Raw genomic sequence first — 10,767 nt, forward strand, 5'->3', positions numbered from 1 at the left:
AAGAGTCTCGCTCTTTCTCCCAGTCTGGAGTGCAGTGGCGCAATCTCGGCTCACTGCAAGCTCTGCCTCTCAGGTTAACGCCAATTCTCCTGCCTCAGCCTCCCGAGTAGCTGGGACTACAGGCGCCCATCACCACACCCGGTTAATTTTTTGTATTCTCCGTAGAGACAGGGTTTCACCATGTTGGCCAGGCTGGTCTTGAACTCCTGACCTCAGGTGATCCACATGCCTCAGCCTCCCAGAGTGCTGGGATTACAGGCGTGAGCCATCATGCCTGGCGAGTGCCATAAACTCATGATTTGCCCCTGCTTAGTGAGCAGCTCTGAGAGAGAGGCCTAGCCAGGTTAGGATTGTTGAATTTTAGGCTGAGTGGCTGACTGGGAAGCAGACCACTGGTCCCCAGCTCTGCCCCTGGATTGGGCTCAGAAATCCTCAATGCAAAAAATGCAAGCTTTGATGTTTGGAAATGGTTGGTTTCTGGAAAAGAAATCTAGAGTGGCTACTGGGTGGTTATGAAGTAAATGACTTGAAGGTATATGCTGTCGGTAAATGTTGAACATGAGTCAAGCTATAAAACACCAAAAGGCTGTCTATATAGGCATTCTAATTCCTTCAGAAAATAATGATTCCTTCTGAACAAACTTACGCACCCTTATAATATATACATGTATTTTCTGTCTGTATAATTTAACCTCAATTTACAGGAATAGATTTATTAATTGGTGAAGTTTTTTTAAAAAAAGAATTGTTCTAAAAAAATTTGCACAAAGTCAAGCCAAAAAAAATTGCTTTTTTTTTGTTTTTAACTAAGCCTGGATGTGTTAATAATGTTCTACATGTGTATGTTATACTTTTAAGAATTCAAATTCAGCATAAATTAGCAAACAGGAAATGGTATGTTGCTAACAAGCTCCTTTTCTTTTGAAGATTTGGCATGTGAAATGTTATGATTATGAAAGAAAACGTTTAATTGGTCAGAACCAGAGGAGATGAATAGAAAAGATCCGTCTTGCAGCTGAAAAGTCGCCTGATTAAGAATCACGGATAGGAATTATACAGTTAGAAGAGTTGTGTCATAGCTCATTTTCTTAAGAATGTGTAATTAATGGCTTCTTAAGAATTTAAACCGGTGTCGTACATTGATTTAAATGTCCTTTTGTTGAGAAATCTATTAATTCACCAGCGTAATGTAGTAAATGAGAAGACAGAGAAAGCCAGACCTCTAATTAACAAACCAAGGACCCATCAATAACTGCTTTCTTGGTTCTTGCTTCATTCTCTCTTTTATGTAACTCGTGGTTCACATCATTTCATCTTTATTAGTGCTCTCCCTTCACATCGCTTTCTTTATGGTTTAGTAGGACTCTGCTTCAGGCTAGACAGAAAGAAGATGGCTAGTGCTTCTGTTTGTTTCTGCGGCTTAATTACAAATGATTAGTCCTCACATTCTGCCCCCTCCTCAAAAGCTGCTCTTCCTCAAGGTTTGGTTGCCAGTCTTCTGTTCTCTCTCTACATTTTCTGGACAGAGATCTCATCTACACCTTTGGTTTCAGCTACCCTCCACATATGATAATTCTCAGACCTTAATCTCCGGCTGTTTTCTTGCAAATCCCCATCTGCCATCATTGTTACATACTGCAAAAGAAACACATCTCTCCTTATCTCCATTCCCTGCAAACACCTCAGCAGATGGCACGGTTGTTCATGCTAGAACCTGGGGAGTCATCTTGGATCCGCCATCATCCCACCAGTCAACAACCCCCAACAGCTTTCCAGGCCGCTTTTTCTCTCCTCCCCACGTGCAGCCCTGCTGCTGCCTGAATTTGTTGCTCATCACCTCCCGTCTGAGCTCCTACAACAGCGGATGGGCTGAATTGTGTCCTGCCAAAATCCGTATGTTGAGGTTCCAATTCCCAGTACCTCAAAATGGAACCATACTCGGAAATCAGATCTCTAAAGAGTTGATTAAGTTAAAATAAGGCTGTTAGGGTGGACCTCTAAGCCAGTAGGACTGATGTCCCTATAAAAAGAGATTAGAGGCCAGGTATGGTGGGCCACCCCTGTAATCCCAGCACTTTGGGAGGACGAGGCTGGCAGATCACTTGAGGCCAGGAGTTTAAGACCAGTCTGGGCAACATAGTGAGACTCCATCTCTACTAAAAATACAAAAACTAGTCAGTCATGGTGGTGTGCATCTGTCATTCCAGCTACTCAGGAGGCTGAGGCACGAGAGTCGCTTAAACCCAGGAGGCGGAGGCTGTAGTGAGCCGACATCATGCCACTGCACTCCAGCCTGGGCAAGACTCTGTCTCAAACAACAACAGCAAGGTGAGATTAGGACACAGGCAACACAGAGGGATGACCACGTGAGGATGCAGAAAATGACGGCCATCTGCAAGCCAAGGAAGGGGGTCTCAGAAGAAACCAAGCCTTCCAACACCTTCATCAGGAACTTCCAGCCTCTAGGACTATGAGAAAATTTCTAAGTCACCCAGGCTGTGGATCTTTGTTATGCTTTGTATGGCAGCCCTAGCAAATGGAGAGCTCTCCTCCGCGGTCTTTCTTTCTTTCTTTTGTTTTTTTTTTTTTGAGACAAAGTCTCACTCTATCACCCAGGCTGGAGTGCAGTGGCATGATCTCGGCTCACTGCAACCTCCACCTCCTGGGTTCAAGCGATCCTCCTGCCTCAGGCTCCGGAGTAGCTGGGACTACAGGCATGTGCCACCATGCCCAACTAATTTTTGGATTTTTAGCAAAGATAGGGTTTCACCATGTTGGCCAGCTGGTCTTGATTTCCTGACCTCAGGTGATCCACGCACCTTGGCCTCCCAAAGTGCTGGGATTACAGGTGTGAGCCACCTCCCCCCCGCCGTCCTGGTCTTTCTGTCACCAGCCTTCCCATCCTCTCCCTCAGGCCAAGTGCACCACAGCACACTGGAATCACCTGGGGGCTTACAGAACATCTCTGCACGGAATCCACCATGGAAAGCCTCATGAAAGTGACGTGGGGTGTGGCCTAGGCACATGCATGTGATATGCGGATACATGTATGTGTATATTTTAAAATAAGCCTGCTGGTCAGCAGGCTTTAACTCTGCAGTGTCAGAGGTGAACTTCTGAGCTGCCCATTCTAGAGATGTTGATTTTATAAAATGGCAACAACAACAACAACAAAATACAGTCCTCAGGGGATTATACCCTGCAGTCAGGGTTGAGAAGTACTCACCCAGAAGAGTAAGTCTAGCTCATCGGGTGCCATGTGAGGCGTTCTTTGATCTGGTTCCTTGCTACCTCCCCAACCAAACTCGCAACACCAAACTTTTGGCCAGGCCTGGCTGTTCCCACCTCCTGACTTTGCCTGTCTGCTCACTGGTTTGCTTGCTCCATGCCCCTCCCCCTTTCCCTCTGACTCTTCCCACTACGATTCTTGCTGAGATGTCACCCCCTCTGGAAACCTTCCTGGGACTCTCCTTGCTGTGCCACTGTCACACCTAGGCACATCTCTCCCATTGCTCCCACGCTGGCTGTTGTGTGCAGGGGGACAGAGCTGGCTCCCAAGTAGGCTGTGAGCTGCCCGAGGCAGGGACATCATCTGTTCACCTCTGTGTCCCAGGGCCCAGCACTGTGCCTGACACGTAGTTGGTGCTCAGTGTTTACTGATGGAAAGATGGCTAGAAGTGAGTGCAGAGGTCACCCAGTGAGGAGCAGAAAGTCACTGCAGTGTCTTGATGCTCGTGCTTTTCGAGGGGACCCGTGTTTCGTTGTTGACAGCGGGTACTCAGAGCCCTTGCCACGAGCCCCTGCCTCTCCTGCGTGCAGCACCACCATTGTATGTGACACCCATATTTGGGGAATCTTGGCTGTTTGCTTCCCTGACTCTCCACCCTTAAAGCTGCTATTTCCCCTTCCGACTTACAAATCCCTAAAGTGTCAAATTTCTACAAAGAAAACACACGCACTATCGGGAGCCGAACATTATAGCTGATTTTAAACACGCTAAGAGGCAAGTTCCTCGTGGTGGTCCTGCCAGGCCCTGAGGTGGGAGGTTGAAGTGCAGGCTCCGCAACTGCCTGTTCCTCCAGCTGAGCCTGCTCCTGAGTTCCCGGGGTGCTGGCAGAACTGTTCTATTCCACAACTTCGGGGAAGGCAGAGGCTTCTGGAAAACGTGGGGCTGCTGAGAGGCTTTGCTCCCCAGCTTCAAAAACTAGAGGGTTTTTTTGTCTTTCTTTCTTCCCTCTTTTCTCTCTCTCCCTCTCTCGTCCTCACCTGCCCTCCTTCTCTTTCTCTCTTTCCCACCTCCTTTCTTTCTTCTATTCCTTTCTCTTTCTCCTCCCTCTCCTCTTTCTCTCTCCACTACCTGTCTATTCTCCCATCTTTCCCTCTCTTCCTCTCTCTTTCCTCTTCCTACCCCCTCTTCTCTCTCCCTCTTTCTTCTTTCTCTCATTGCCTCTCTTTCTTTCCCTGTCATTCCCATGTCATTTTCCTGGATCATCTTCTTCTCCTTCTCCTTCTCCTGCTTCTGCTTTTTCTTCTCCTTCTGCTTCTTCTGCTTCTGCTTCTTCTTCTTCTGCTGCTGCTTCTTCTACTTCTTCTCCTCCTCCTCCTCCTCCTCCTTCTCCTTCTCCTTCTTCTTTCTTCTTGTTTCTTCTTTTTTTTGTCTTTATGCTCTGTTGGACTTGAAAAGAAATATTGTCCAACAAACACAGACCTTACTGTATTTATTTATTTTTTTTTTTGAGATAGAGTCCCTCTGTAGTGCAGTGGTGTGATCCCGGCTCCCTGCAACCTCCACCTCCCGGGCTCATGCCTCAGCCTCCCAGATAGCTGGGACTACAGGTGAGCACCACCACGCCTGGCTAATTTTGGGCATTTTTAGTAGAGATGGGCCACATTGGCCAGGCTAGCCTCGAACTCCTGACCTCAAGTGATGTGCCCGCCTTGGCCTCCCAAAGTGCTGGGATTATAGGCGTGAGCACCTGGCCACACTTACTGTATTGATTAAGGTTTTCTTTGTTTTATTTGTTAAAATTTTACACACACACACACACACACACACACAATGTTTTTTTCTTTAATTTGAGACAGGGTTTTGCTATGTTGCCTAGGCTGGTCTCAAACTCCTGGGCTCAAGTGATATGCCTGCCTCAGCCTCCCAAACTGCTAGGATTACAGGCGTGAGCCACTGCACCCTGGCCTTCACCTTTCCTGAAGCTGACGACACACAGACAGGATATGTTGTGAACACGGCCCTCTGTGGCCTGCAGGCTGACTGGAATGAAAGGCGTGTCAGCGTCCCCGGAACAGTGTGGAGCCTTCTCTGGGGCTTGGTCCCAGATGGTCTGAGGATTGCCTTGTCTCCAGACACTGGGTCTCCTGTGACTTGGTCAGCAGTATTAAGATAAGAACTTCTGAGCTGCTCGGTCAGCAGTATTAAGATAAGAACTTCTGAGCTGCTCATTCTAGAGATGTGGATTTTATAAAACGGCAACAACCATCACAATGAAAACCCAGAAGCCGTGGAGGATCCCAGAACTGGTCAGGTTGGGACGCTTGGTTCCGGCCAGTGTCCACCAGCTCTGTCTCTACCCCACACACTGCCTAGTTTTTTTTTTTTTTTTTTTCCTTTCCAGTCCACAGCTTCTTCTCGGCTTTTCCTGCCCACAAAACTGTTTGAATGGATGGACAACTGAACACCATCCTTTTAAAGGTCGTTCCTGCCTCAGAAGTCTTTGTATTAATAGGTGGTCTGCTTTCACGGAAGTCCTCAGGAATGTGACCACGATGTGATGCTGGTTGCTATTGTAGTGACCCCAGAACTATGGAGAACGCAACCCCTGCCTCGGGGGCAGGCAGCGTGTGGTGGCTCCACGGCCAGACTTGCCTGGGTTCAAGTCCTGGGTCTGCTGCTCACTGGGTGTGAACTCTTGGATCATTCTGCTCACCTCTGTGTCTGTTTCTCACCCGTCACATGGGCAGCATGGTGGTCTGCACCTGCCATGTTGTTACAGAACAAATAAGTCACTCCAGTACAGCCAAGCATACAGGATGAGCTCCCTAAATTGTTTCTGGCCCCAACATGCCCTCCCCCAGTTCTAGTCCTTCTGTTCTCTAAAGCATAAAATCCTCTTAGATCTTTTTCCCCACAGCCTAAGGCTTTGAGTTGTACTAAACTGCAAATACCAACAGGGTTAACCTTCTAAACAACAGTTAGCCATTTACACTTTAGTATGAGTTAAGGTCCTAAAAAATGATGAGTTGTCATGTACTGAGTGTGTGCCATGACCCAGGCACTCTGCTAAGCTCTTTCACAATCTCCTTTTAAAAGAAATATTTTATTTTACGTTCCGGGGTACATGTGCAAGACATACAGGTTGTTACATAGGTAAACGTGCGCCATAGTGGTTTGCTGCACCTATCAACCCATCATCTAGGTATTAAGCCCAGCATACATTCACTAATTTTGCTGATCCTGTCCCTCCCCTGACCCCCCAAGAGGTCCCAGTGTGTTTTGTTCCCCTCCCTGTGTCCGTGTGTTCTCACTGTTCAGCTCCCACTTGTAAGTGAGAATATGCAGTGTTTCGTTTTCTGTTCCTGTGTTAGTTTGGTGAGGATTATGGCTTCCAGCTCCATCCATGTCCCTTCAAAGGACATGATCTCATTCCTTTTTTTGGCTGCACAGTATTTCATAGTGTGTATGAACCACATTTTCTTTATCCAGTCTGTCATTGGTGGGCATTTGCGTTGATTCCATGTCTTTGCTATCCCTACAGTGAACATATGCACACATGTACCTTCGTAATAGAATGATTTCTATTCCTTTGGATATATACCCAGTAATGGGATTGCTGGGTCAAATGTTATTTCTGGTTCTAGGTCTTTGAGGAATCATCACACTGTCTTCCACAATGGTTGAACTAATTTACATTCCCACCAACAGTGTAACAGTGTTCCTATCTCTCCACAGCCTCACCAGCATCTGTTGTTTCTTGACTTGTTAATAATCATTCTGACTGGCGTGGTCTGAATTCTAACTCATCACTATTTACCCAGCATGAGATGGTATCTCATTGTGGTTTTGATTTGCATTTCTCTAATGATCACGGATGTTGAGCTCTTTTTTTCCTACATTTGTTGGCTGCATAAATGCCTTCTTTTGAGAAGTGTCTGTTCATGTCCTTTGCCCACTTTTAAATGAAGTAGTTTGGTTTTTTTTTTTCTTGTAAATTTGTTTAAGTTTCTTGTAGACTCTGGATATTAGACCTTTGTCAGACGGGTAAATTGCAAATATGTTTTCCCATTCTGTAGGATGGTTGTTTGCTCTGATGATAGTTTCTTTTGCTGTGCAGAAGCTGTTTAGTTTAATTCATCCCATTTTTTAATGTTTGCTTTTGTTGCAATTGCTTTTGACATTTTCACATGAAATCTTTGTCTATGCTTATGTCCTGAGTGGTATTGCCTAGATTTTCTTCTAGAGTTTTTGTAGTTTTGGGTTTTACATTTAAGTATTTAGTCCATCTTGAGTTAATTTTTGTATAAGGAAGGGGTCCATTTTCAATTTTCTGCATATAGCTAGCCATTTCTCCTAGCACCATTTATTAAATAGGGAATCCTTTCTCCACTGCTTGCTTTTGTCAGACAAACAATCTCATTTAATCCTCATGCAACCTTATGAGGTCAGAAATTGCCCAAAGTCACACAGCAAATGAGTAGTGGAGCCTAGATCTGAACCTAGGTCATTCTAGCTCTTTGCACAGTGAAAAAGCGTGGCTCATAGGTTGAGTGCCTTTGATGTAGCAGATGCCATGCTAAACTCCATTTTATGGATGCAGAAACTGAGTCTCAGATAAAGTAACCAGCCCAAGGCTTAAGGTAGGTAGTGGTGAGTTAAAATTTAGATCCCCTCCCTCTGATATGAAAAATTGTGCTCTTAATGGTCCCACCCTGCTGCAAAGTTCAGTGACTCCAGCAGGGAGGTGGGGCAGGGCTAGGTTAGGACACAGAAACAAAAGGCAAACGTTTGAGCCCAGGAGTTCAAGACCAGCCTGGGCAACATGGCGAAACCCCATCTCTACAAAAAATACAGAAAAATAGCTAGGCTTGGTGGAGCATGCCTGTGGTCTCAGCTACTTGGGAGGCTGAAGTGGGAAGATCACTTGAGCTCAGGGAGGTCAAGCCTGCAGCGAGCCATGATCGTGCCACTGCAATCCAGTCTGGGTGACAGAGTGAGACCCTGTCTCAGAAAAAAGGACAAACGTGTTTCTTCTTCACAGTCACCATTTACGTCACCACCCAGATACATGAGTATTTCTCACGATGGTAAGGCTGGGTAAAGGGTGTGGGCCCCGCAACCAGCCGGCTTGGATTTGACTCCTCAATTTGAAGAACTGTCTGATGTTGGGCTTGTTACTTAACCTCTCTGGGCCTCCGTTTCCACATTGTGAAATGAGGATATTAATGGTGACTGTCTTATCCGGTTGCAAAGATTTGATGAGTCAATCCAGGCAAAACAATTAGGACAGTGCCTGGCACATCATCCATGATGGTTCTTATGATATATTAGCACTGCCAGAAACACCTAAAAATATCAATCACTGCGGGGAAGGAACTGTGTCTTCATGAGTTATGTCTTTTATTCAAGGAGGAAACAAAACAAGGAGAAAAAGAAAAAGCAACCAAAACAAAACAAAATATTAAGAGCACCTTTCATATCAGACGGAGGGGATCCAAATTTTAACTTACCACTAACTACCTGTGGGCCTTGGGCCAGTTACTTTATCTGAGTCTCAGTTTCTGCATCCATAAGTGGAGTTTAGCATGGCACCTGCTACGTCAAAGGCACCCAATCTTTTGGCCATTCTTTATTACAGTGCAATAAGCTAGAAAGACCTAGGTTCAAATCTAGGCTCCACTACTCATTTGCTAATCAGATGAACAGACAGCCTCCAGCTGAGAACTCCTTATCAGGGCAGCTCGGGTTTCAGCACAATTCCAGGCTCACCGCCCAGGACAGTGTCCCCTGGAGTTTAAGCTGAAACACCCGCTCATGGGGTGCCCTCTATGCACAATGGCCATAAGCTTGGCCAAGCATAGACCAGATAGAGTGGTCTGTGCCCAGACTGGATTTCAGGGCCTTCTTACTAGAGGGTGACATCCTGTGGGAGCACCAGAGAGCTGTGTCTTTGGAGTCAAGCCAACCTGGCAAGGCCAGCTCTATAGTGTCACCTGGAGTTCATGGTTTCACCCTCTGAGTCTGTTTCTTGGCCTGTAAACTGGAGGCAGTGATACCTGGATTGAAGCTTTATTATGAGGATTAAGTGGAAGGAAAAAAAAAAAAGAAAAAAAAACACATGTCTTAAACACTGAGTAGATAGTTGGTTTCAATAAAAGGTAGTGGCCGTCGTTATTCTAAGTGTTACTATTAACTTGGTGGCCTCCTCAGGTTAGCTATCCAGCAGGAATGGCTACTGGCTGGGTTTTGAGCCTAGCACGATCCCCAAGTCTCAGCCCCCAAGTTCCCCTGGAAGGGACCCCTGACTTCACGAGGCCAGTAGAGGAGGCAGCTGAGAGACTTTCTGAGGAACAGGGCTGCAGACTCCAGTTTATGAGTTTTTGACTCTCAGTACTTTATTTTGAGACTGAGTCTCGCTCTGTCCCCCAGGCTGGAGTGCAGTGGCGTGATCTTGGCTCACTGCAAACTCTGCCTCTGGGGTTCAAGCGATTCTCGTGCCTCAGCCTCTCAAGTAGCTGGGATTAGAGGTGTGTATCACCACGCCCATTAAATTTTGTATTTTTAATAGAGACAGGGTTTCACCACATTGGCCAGGCTGGTCTCGAACTCCTCACCTCAAGTGCTCCTCCTGCCTCGGCCTTCCAAAGTGCTCAGTACTCTTCTTAATTAACTAACAAAGAAAATCAGGCCTGGCTCCTTCTTCTCTGGGTCTTCTTTTCCAAACTAGTGCAGACCCAATTTTTTCATCATCTGCCTGTGGCATGCTTTGGGCATGGGGAGCCCTCTCTAGTATCCCCTTATGGCACCATTAGAGCGACTTCATTATGTATGAAGACAGACCGTGGAACAACAGGACTGGATTTTTAATAAACAGTGAAAGTTTATACATCAAAATGAATTTTATCATCTTCAAAGGAGTCAGATACCTGGGAGGCTGTGTGCAAATTCTAAACATTTTGTGAACTTTCCCGTTGGGTTCTTCTTTAAAGCCTCTAGCACATTCTTTCTCACATCCTCAGAGTTAACATGCCCTCTTCTTTTCAGGGTAGATTTAATTTTTGGAAATAACCAAAAGATATTTGAAGCAGAGCCTGTGAAATAAAAAGAGGTTAGTCATGCAGGATAGTAATACGTTAGAATCAAAAATAAGGTTATACTTAGAAAATATTGATTTGCCTTTTTGATGCTGCATGTATATAATCTGGCTCTGAAATCATTGGCACAAAGTGGACTTCCAAACAAGCCTGAGCAATAGAAATAGATGTGGAAATAATTTCGGCTTCCCAAGGCAAATACTTTGACAGGAACAAACAACGATTTAGATATAAAAGATGTAATACATTCCTTTAAAAAGAATTTGACCTTGTATCATTGTAGTAGGCACACCTCATATTTCAATTATTCATATAGTTTTTCTTGAGCAATTGCTGGTTTAAGAATAATGTCATGTCTTTTGCATGCTTATATCATTTGGATATTTCCTTCCTTCCGTCCTTCCTTCCTTCCTTCCTTCCTTCCTTCCTTCCTTCCTTCCTTCC

General features: G+C 45.5%; 1 protein-coding gene across 1 annotated transcript in view; it reads left to right on the forward strand.

Annotated features, from left to right (window-relative positions):
• Positions 1-10,767, forward strand: part of SEL1L3 (sel-1 suppressor of lin-12-like 3 (C. elegans)) — a 119,021-nt gene that overhangs the window by 63,493 nt on the left and 44,761 nt on the right. The gene's annotated exons all lie outside the window — the stretch shown is intronic.

This window comes from Colobus angolensis, unplaced genomic scaffold, assembly GCF_000951035.1.
Source record: "Colobus angolensis palliatus isolate OR3802 unplaced genomic scaffold, Cang.pa_1.0 Scaffold146, whole genome shotgun sequence".
Classification (NCBI taxonomy): Eukaryota; Metazoa; Chordata; class Mammalia; order Primates; family Cercopithecidae; genus Colobus; species Colobus angolensis.